We start from the raw sequence: 10,710 nt of genomic DNA, 5'->3' as shown, positions 1-10,710 counted from the left end.
AGTAGATCTGGTTCCCAGTTTGAACAATATGTCGTTCCTGTACCAGTAGCGCCACCTGGTGGCTAGAGGCCACACTTCAACATGCAACATCTCTATATGTTCTCGATAGCACAGCTTAGCTAATTATCTTGGCATCACAGCCTGCACTGTTTTACCCTAAAGGCCAATAAAGCCCTAAAGTCATAGTCAGGATGTGCTGAACACAGAGGATGAGACCAGCGCTCTAATCCATACTGAGAGACCGCAGCCACGCTCAGCCTCTTCTCACCATAAAAGTCCACCTTAACACCTCCACTTTATGAGCAAACTCGCTGGAGGACCAGGTCAGCGCTTTTCAAAAGTGGTTTTATTCAACCCCGGGGGGCTGTTGGAGGCAGCTTTCAAGAAATGGTGCGTTCAGCACCCCAAAATGAAGCCCAAACTGGCTCCTCACTATATAACAAGCTGAGATTATTTTTCTTCTACTGTTAGTCTATCAGATCATGATCTAATCTTCTTTATTACTTGGCAGGTGACCAAAATTCAGATACGAGTTAGGATCAGATTAGCATGCCAGCTGAGCCATCTCACGAAGAACATTATAAGAGCATTCAGTACAGCAATCTGATAACATGGCTTCAATTCAAACCGCTGGTATGTGTAAGCATGTTTGAGTTAAGGCTGTGTATATTGGGATATACTTCGAATCACTGAACTGGCTTGTTCTCGCTGGTCAGACTCGTCTTTGATGGTTTAAAGGGGGTTTTTGATGCTGTTCAGTCTGATTCTATCTGTGCAGTCTAGGAGACGACTGGGCAACCAGCTTGACCAGCCCAATCTCAGCTTTATAGGCTGGCTGACAAGCTAAACCAGCCCAAGCAATCTGAAGCTGGTTTATGCTGTTTTCTTTGACAATCTTGAAATCTTTGACTACAAAAATTAAAAAGGTAAAATTTCATGCTGCTGCTTTCACAATCACATCAAACAAGACATATATGTCACTCTTTAACCTAGCATATAAGAAACTTAATATATATATATATACAGTGTATCACAAAAGTGAGTACACCCCTCACATTTCTGCAAATATTTTATTATATCTTTTCATGGGACAACACTATAGACATGAAACTTGGATATAACTTAGAGTAGTCAGTGTACAACTTGTATAGCAGTGTAGATTTACTGTCTTCTGAAAATAACTCAACACACAGCCATTAATGTCTAAATAGCTGGCAACATAAGTGAGTACACCCCACAGTGAACATGTCCAAATTGTGCCCAAATGTGTCAATATTTTGTGTGACCACCATTATTATCCAGCACTGCCTTAACCCTCCTGGGCATGGAATTCACCAGAGCTGCACAGGTTGCTACTGGAATCCTCTTCCACTCCTCCATGATGACATCACGGAGCTGGTGGATGTTAGACACCTTGAACTCCTCCACCTTCAACTTGAGGATGCGCCACAGGTGCTCAATTGGGTTTAGTCCATCACCTTTACCTTCAGCTTCCTCAGCAAGGCAGTTGTCATCTTGGAGGTTGTGTTTGGGGTCGTTATCCTGTTGGAAAACAGCCATGAGGCCCAGTTTTCGAAGGGAGGGGATCATGCTCTGTTTCAGAATGTCACAGTACATGTTGGAATTCATGTTTCCCTCAATGAACTGCAGCTCCCCAGTGCCAGCAACACTCATGCAGCCCAAGACCATGATGCTACCACCACCATGCTTGACTGTAGGCAAGATACAGTTGTCTTGGTACTTCTCACCAGGGCGCCGCCACACATGCTGGACACCATCTGAGCCAAACAAGTTTATCTTGGTCTCGTCAGACCACAGGGCATTCCAGTAATCCATGTTCTTGGACTGCTTGTCTTCAGCAAACTGTTTGCTGGCTTTCTTGTGCGTCAGCTTCCTTCTGGGATGACGACCATGCAGACCGAGTTGATGCAGTGTGCGGCGTATGGTCTGAGCACTGACAGGCTGACCTCCCACGTCTTCAACCTCTGCAGCAATGCTGGCAGCACTCATGTGTCTATTTTTTAAAGCCAACCTCTGGATATGACGCCGAACACATGGACTCAACTTCTTTGGTCGACCCTGGCGAAGCCTGTTCCGAGTGGAACCTGTCCTGGAAAACCGCTGTATGACCTTGGCCACCATGCTGTAGCTCAGTTTCAGGGTGTTGGCAATCTTCTTATAGCCCAGGCCATCTTTGTGGAGAGCAACAATTCTATTTCTCACATCTTCAGAGAGTTCTTTGCCATGAGGTGCCATGTTGAATATCCAGTGGCCAGTATGAGAGAATTGTACCCAAAACACCAAATTTAACAGCCCTGCTCCCCATTTACACCTGGGACCTTGACACATAACACCAGGGAGGGACAACGACACACTTGGGCACAATTTGGACATGTTCACTGTAGGGTGTATTCACTTATGTTGCCAGCTATTTAGACATTAATGGCTGTGTGTTGAGTTATTTTCAGAAGACAGTAAATCTACACTGCTATACAAGCTGTACACTGACTACTCTAAGTTATATCCAAGTTTCATGTCTATAGTGTTGTCCCATGAAAAGATATAATGAAATATTTGCAGAAATGTGAGGGGTGTACTCACTTTTGTGATACACTGTATATACTGTATATCCCTACATAGGGCACATGAAAAGCTAAAATCTTACTAATTCCTGCTCTAATCAAATTCAACTACGTACACAAGAAACTGCAGCACAGGATAAATTCATTTAAAAAATCTTGTTCTCTTGTAAACACAAAAAGCTTCAGCCCTGAAATATTTTAAGGACTTTTTTATCATTTTATCAAGTCTTTCAAAAAACTGCCTTACATCTAAAGTTTGGAGATAATAAAGCACAGTGGCTTACAGCAAGTTAAAGCAGTTTTTGTCCATCATTGTAAAATAAAATTCTGAAAGTGGTAGGCTTACTTTCTAAAAGCTTTTGATGACCTTCACTTCCACATTTCTTCCTTAATAAAGAGAGAGAGAGAGAGAGACAGAGAATGAGAGAGAGAGAGAGAGAGAGAGAGAGGAGAGAGAGAGAGAGAGAGAGAGAGAGAGAGAGAGAGAGTCCTAAAATCCCTTTATTGGGACATTTAAATATTTATAAATATTTATGGACCTGTAAAAGGGTGTGTAAAGGATCTTACAATGCAGCCTCTGGTAGCACCATAGGGAACTATCTTGTCTTAGCAACAACTTATAAAAGCATCTACAAAACCAAAGGCTTTCAGCTCATCAAAAAATACCAGTAATCAACACGACTGAGAGCTTTTTTTCCTTGATCAACAAAAACCAACCCAAAACTCTCTTAAAAAACCTTCCAAAACAATCCAGTACATCTCTCATTAAGAACAGGGTGCCCATTATTGACCTATCGGGAATGCAATAGGACTGATACCTGTATAACACTGAAGAAAGGTAGTTCTTGGGTCTATTTGGAAAACATTTGCATATGATTTTACACTATAAAGTTAAAAAGCAACTGGTCTTCAGTTCTTTAGAAGGTCTCAGAGATATCAGAGCATATCAACATGAGCCTGATTATGCTTTCACACATTATCCTACCTACATCATAAACGTCACCCCCAATACAGTCCCAGAACCATTTGTAAAAATCAGATGGTAGACCATCCTGTGTTAAGCTGTCCAAATGCAGCAGTAAATTCCCACAGATTCAGTGTCTAACCCTATCATATCCTACATATTTAGAGTCCTTGAAGAAGCTGTGTTGTAGAGCAGCAGCCCCCGACCTTTTTTGCAACATGGACCGGTTTCATATAAGATATAATTTCACGGACTGACAGGGGCAGGAGGATTTAAAATGAAATTATACAACGAGCATTGTAAAAAACAAAAAGTGTATAACAATACCACCTACCAGTGATGGAAACGCAGCAAACCCTGAGCTTTTTTCGCTGCAATGAGACGCTCACACCTAGGGGTGATAGGAGAAAATAACACCAGAAGTGTGTTCCTTATGTCCAGGCTACTCCATAACTTTGTTTTGGTTGCCGTTACTGCAGAAAATTCACCGCTTCACAAAGATAGGATGTTGGTACCATTCCATGGCCCAGTGGTTGGGGACCATTGCTGTAGAGTCTTTGCTGGCCTCTGCAGTATAAAAAGTAAAAACCCACTGCATGTTTGCAAATCTCTGATATTAGCAGACACTCTTCCATTAGAGAACCAGAAACAGGCTGCCATATGCCTCATGTCTGCCATAGAGGTAAAGTAGGATGTTAACAAAGGCCACTGTCACCCCCTCATATTCAAAATTATTTCTGGTGTTCCTTCATTGTACCCAAAACAATATAAATGTGTATAAAACACTGTGTCTTGTAACAGGTTTTACATTAAAAGGCCTGTAGAAAGGCCTACTGGAAAAAATATGACATTCAACCAAGTGGTGATCAGAATATCTCATATGAAAAATTAAAGCACCAGTGATCCTGCTGTTAAAACATGTGGAGACGTAAATATGATAAAGAAGAGCAGCACTTATTCTGTGATGAGGTTTCTCAGTAGTGTGATCTACTGTGAAGTCCACAGTGCAGTTCCAGTCCCCTCAAAAACAACCCATCCATCATTAGCACACTTTTTCAAGGCAATCAATACTCTGAAAACATAGTACAGTACATTCATCATTTACATTTGAAGCATAAATATTCATAAAGTAAAAAATAGCACATCTAACTTGAGCGCTAACTACTGAAAGCTGCCCATTCACTACCTCATTAGTGTGTAAAATCCAAGCTCCTGATGAAGAGGAGAATTAAACTGCCACCCCTGCACACAAATTGGTTCCATGACTGAGTGCATGTTGTCCTTCCCACCACATTTCCCACTCAACTTCATTAGCCACATCGCTATGTGTTTCCTGGAGAAAAGCCATGTGCAAACACTTCTGTTGTATGCTCTCAAGTATACTTGTCTCGTCCACCATTTATATCAAAAGAGCCTACTCTTAATGTGTCTATAGATAGATTTATGGAAAGGACCTAAAAACAGAGCAATAACAGTAATAAGAGACATTGTGTGATGCGTGATCATGTTATCAAAAAAACACTAGGCTCTCTCTTTGCTGTCTTACCACATTTTTATATTAAAGTAAACACTTTTTTGACTGGAACTGACTTTACAAATGTTTCCGTGTCTGGAAAGAATTATTGCACTTTAACCTATATACCATATGTCTCATTTAGAAAACTCAGCACTTCTTCCAGAGTATACACGGCCTAGTCTACCTGGAAACCCCCCTGAAGATCAGTCTCAGACCCACCATGAGGCTCGCTCTGAGTAGCAAGGCTTTTTCTCAGAACCAGAACTGGGTTTTGGGTTTAATTGTCAGCCAGGTGGCCAGGGTCCTTTCTGTGCAGAGTTTGCATGTTCTCCTTGTGTCCATGTGGCTTTTTATTATTAGTTATATAACAACTACAGACAAGTACACATTTTTACAGTTAATAAATTAACAATATAGTATATGTCCAAAAGTTTGTGGACATCTTATAATTATCAAGTTTTAGCATTCCAGCCACACAGATGTATACATTCATTTGAGTGGGGGGACTGCAGTAATGTCCATGGTTTTGGAATGGAATGTCTAAGCAGTTCATGGCGTCCTTATACTTTTGACCATATAGTGTTTACAAAGCAGACCAAGTGGACTTTGATTTTGCATTAAGATGATAAAAGAAAAAGATCATCGGAGGAAAAGATCTATTTAACTCGTAAGAGACCATGACATATGTGTCACCAACACTTTGAAAGGTCTGAAAAGTTCCTTAAACAGCTTTATCCTTCACTTTGTCCTCATGAAGTTCCCATGTGACATATACTGAACATCCTGGATGTAGTCATATTACTGTATTTAAATGTGTGTTCATGTGACCTCATATGTGTTCATTTGACAACTCTAATGCTTTAATAACATGTCCTATATTACATATGACACATTCTGACGCCCTTTCTGTTACTAAATAATGTAAAACAAATAACAAAATTATTGTTGTGTAAATGCAAAAAAACACCATGTGACCTCTGTCACAATAAGAAAAATGCTAATGAGCTACTTAATTAATTTAACTGATTGAATTACTCTGAATCAATACATTTTCTGTTGTTTAATTTAAAGCATATTTAAACAAATGTAATCAATTAAATGATTATAAAATAATGACATAATTATATAACATTATGAAACAACTTTTGCATATCAGTACTTCAGCTGCACCTTGGTTTTAGCTGAGACGGTTTACTTAATGGAAAAAAAAAGCAACATGTTGATTCTATTTTAATGTCAGTTTATTTACTTGTAGTGTGAATACCAAGAAGCAATACAGTCCTCAGGATGCACTCAAGACCATCACTGGAAATGGCAGTGCATTTCATTTGTTTGGCTTAACCAGCAGTGTTGTGGAAATGCAAATAAAAAGGCAAATCTTTATCATTAATCAAAAAATTTATTAAATTTTTATTTAAAATGAGTATATATTTACCATAAACACCCAATGTGACATACATGTAACATGTAGATTTTGACAATGGGGGCCAGCACTTCAAAAAAGCTTTAAGAAATGTGTTCCTTGTGGTCCATTTAGTCTGTTTTACAACCATAATTTTCCTATGTGGTGAACTGGGTCCGGGGTAGTATGGGTTAAGTTTAGTGGTGCAAAATAAAGCAATAAGCCACGAGAGACCGTGCGTTACTGCGATTTTATTCATTCATAAATGTATTTATTGTGTATAAACTTACAATAAAGCATTCTTCCGCGACGCAAGGTAGTTCGTTAACAGTGTTGCTAGGCAACATGAGGGTGAATATAACATTAACTTTTTCTTTTCAGTGGCGTATTAATATGGAATGATGGGAGGTGGTCATATGTGTGTGTATATCGGGGATTTTACAACGGCTTCGAACGCGGCTCAGCCAATCAGATTTTCCGGTCCTAAAATCTGATTGGCTGAGCCGTTTTTGAGCCGTTGTAAAATCCCCGATATAGCCTACGCACCCCTATGACCACCTCACATCATTCCATATTAATACGCCACTGAAAAGAAAAAGTACAAACTTGGTTGAACACTATTTTAAGTCATGTACTATACATGGAAATGTCCAGATTAAGTAATCCTAATCATTAAGCGGGTGTTTCGTCCAAGAAATAGTGAAATAGTGTCTGTGGAGGAATGTTAATTGCGAATGTTATGTTCGCCCTCATGTTGCCTACCAACACTGTTAACGGACTACCTGATTTTGCGAAAGAATTTTTGTAAATAAAGACATTTAAAAATCGAACATTGTTGTATACAAAACATCCTTCCCCGTGACAAAATCGCAGTAATGCACTGTCTCTCCTAGCTTATTGCTTTATTTGACAACTTTTGTTGTAGTTAAAAAAAAACACGTTTCCCATGAATCACCGCGCTCATCAATAACGATTCACATCACCTGGGCCCGACATTATAAAAGTGTGTGTTCTCATGCTGTGCTCAGTCTTTGTCTCGTTGATTGAGCCGGTATGATGAACTGTATGTTGTACTAAAAGCTAGATGAAATAAAGAGAAAGGAAAACTAAAGAAAACTGAACAGAACTTTAAAGAATCATTGAATTGAGGTGATTAGGGGCTGTTCACGTTCATTTGGAGGGAAAACTATATTCACTAAACAGCACTGCTGATCCAGTCGTGTCTGTGATCAGTTCTGTCGCTTATTTAATGTTAGATAACACTAACTCTGTTTTATTCCAGTGAATCTAAGCGCTCTGTGTTTTAACAGTTAATGTTTGTGTACAGAAATTTGGATTTAGAGAATTTTTTCAACCCAATGTGGCAACCCTTTGTTTAGGGTTACCAAATTGCAACAGTGGTTTCATCTGATTATCCAAAACAATACAGGATAAGCAGATGATGTTTAGCATTTCAAAAATAATAAACCAGTTAAACCACCATGACCTACAAATGAATATCTTAAATTGTACAGACCAGTAATTATAAATCATAAAGGACAAATTATTTTGCCTGCATGTCTTTGAAGTAGCCTACCAAGTGTTTAAAATGCATTATTTACGACAGGACTTTCCCCACTTTGGCACTGTGAGCGCTAAACAAAGAGCTCCTAAACAAGCCAAAACCGTTCGCTTAGAAACGAGTAGAACTGGGCGGTTCCTGAATCACCCGGGTTAATGATTCGAATCTTCGTACTGAATTAGGAATCACGACTCCGAGGTCTCAATTAACCCGGATCCTATGAGTCATCTGACTGGCTCAGATGATTTGGCTGAACCGGCTTCACTCCAGTCCGTGAATGTAAGGTAAATATTACAATAAACAAGCAGTTAAACTCACTGGTGTTCGTTATGTGGCTGATTTAGGACTGTACCACTTAAGGAGTATCATAACCTCTCCCCCATGGTAATTCATCCTAAGTGCGTGAGTTGGTATTTTTAAATGGCAACATGTAGGTGGAAGCACTTTCATTATTTATGCATAGATGATGTGTAGTTTGTTTTGATGTTTTTTGTATATTTATGCATATAGTTATATACTTTTTTGCACATTTTTGTATGCATTTTTGCATGTTTTTTTTGTATATTTATGTATATAGTTATACATTTTTGTATGCATTTTTGTATATTTATGTATAGTTATACTTTTTTGCACATTTTTGTATGCATTTTTGCATGTTTTTTGTATATTTATGTATATAGTTATATACTTTTGCACATTTTTGTATGTATTTTTGCATGTTTTCTATATATTTATGTATCTAGTTATATATTTTTTTTGCACATTTTGCCTTTTTCAGTTTGGTTGTTTTTGTTTATATAGCTATTTAATTTAAAAAATTTAATTGTTATTTTATATTCTAATTGGCACACTGCATTTTTTGCTATTTATATTGTGGCGTCCGCCACTGTGGATTAGGGGGGAGGGCGGAGCGAGCGTTACCCAGAGGGACTCGCGGCCGCGGTGTTAATAACTGTTGCGTTCTTTGTGTACATGTTTATGGGGTTTGTTTATGTTGTTTGGTGTTCTGTTTAATGATGTTAGTTTGCGCATAGTGTATTTGTTTAATTACATGTTGAATCTAAAACCTACCGTGACTGTGTAGCACGGGGCTAGGAATAACGTGGCTGCAATAGCGGGGAATTGGGTGTGTGTTCACACGTGTCTTAATCCGTGTAAACAATAAAGAGCTGATCCTGTTGTCATGTCAACTCGCGACTCCGTCTCTTCTTCGCAAACGCCACATTTGGTGTCAGAAGTGGGATCGCATTGCCCTCTAGATGACGTGGGGGTAATTGCTGAAGAAATAAAGTTTCTTCAACGGCAAATAGATGGTTTCTCTGGCGCACGGCGAAAAGACGGCACGGCGAAGACCAGGAAACAGCTCTCTTTCGAACCGGATGGATCAAGCCAGCTTCGGCCGAGTCCGGTGGTGACAACAGCGGAGGCAGCAGCAGTATCACCAGTGGCGGCGCAGCTTCGTCTCCCCAGCTACGACGGTGGAGCGGATTGGGAGGCGTATGAGGCCCAGCTGGAGATCGTCGCGGCCCGCTCCGGATGGACGGACGGCGACACGGCGGCTCATCTCTGCCTCGCGCTGCAAGGAGAGGCTCTGAGGGTTCTGGTGGAGCTTCCCCCAGAGTGCCGGGGTAATTTGGGGGAGCTGACGGCGGCCCTGCGGAGCCGTTTCGGGCGGTACCCGGCGGAACCGGCGGCAAAGCAGCTGTTGGCGGCAAGACGACGTCGCCATGGTGAGCGGATCAGTGTGCTGGCGTCCGAGGTGGCGCTGTTGGTGCGGCAAGCGTACCCGACATTCCCACGTTCCGTGCAACGGGAGCTAGCTCTGGATTACTTCATAAATGCACTGGCCCCGCATGAGCTACAGAAGCATGTGCAACTAGCAGCTCCAAGTTCCCTGGGAGCGGCAGTCAAGGAAGCAGAACGCGTAGAGCTTATCTTTTTGAGCCATGCTCGCCAGTCGACAGCAGTAGCCAGGTCTGCGCCTCGGCAACAGGGGTGCTGGCTGTGTGGTGAGCGTGGACATAGAGCCACCCAGTGCCCCACTGCTAGCCCTGCGGGAAACGACCCAGGAGCCGCCCAATGAGGGGCGTGGTGGCTCCTGACCCACCTGTCAATCCCTCCTGGTTTTCGTCGGCCAGGGTCGGCGGACGTAGCGGCCCATATGTAGAATGTTTAATTAATGGGACTCCGGTCATGGCGCTCGTGGACACCGGGTCGTCGGTGTCGCTGATCCGACCGGGAGTTGTACCGGACATCGGGGGCCAATTTGAACTGTCGGCGGTCACCGGCGACCGTGTTGGAATACCAGGGCTGGGGGTACCAACAGACATGGCAGGGGACATGGCGAAATGGAAGCAGGTCCCAACTGAACTGTCGACGGTCACCGGCGACCGTGTTGGATTACTGGGTTGCCGAGCACTTGCGGTCGATTTCGGGGGTGGGCCGGTAACTCATGATTTCTGGTTATGTCCCATCAAAGACTCGTGCATCTTAGGGGCGGATTTTTTGGGGTGCTTGGGCGCTATAATCAACTTTGACAGGGGAACCGTGCAACTGAATGGGTTAACAGTTAAGGTTTGTGATGGGGTTATGGTGTGGGACTGCTCGAACACACAGTTCCCGGCAGGGTCCCCCGACACGGGCGGACCACCAAGGGGGCCAGAGGAGTCCCCCAACACCCAAGCG

Source organism: Trichomycterus rosablanca, chromosome 11 (genome assembly GCF_030014385.1).
Source record: "Trichomycterus rosablanca isolate fTriRos1 chromosome 11, fTriRos1.hap1, whole genome shotgun sequence".
Lineage (NCBI taxonomy): Eukaryota > Metazoa > Chordata > Actinopteri > Siluriformes > Trichomycteridae > Trichomycterus > Trichomycterus rosablanca.
Note: the sequence above shows the minus strand (reverse complement) of the source record.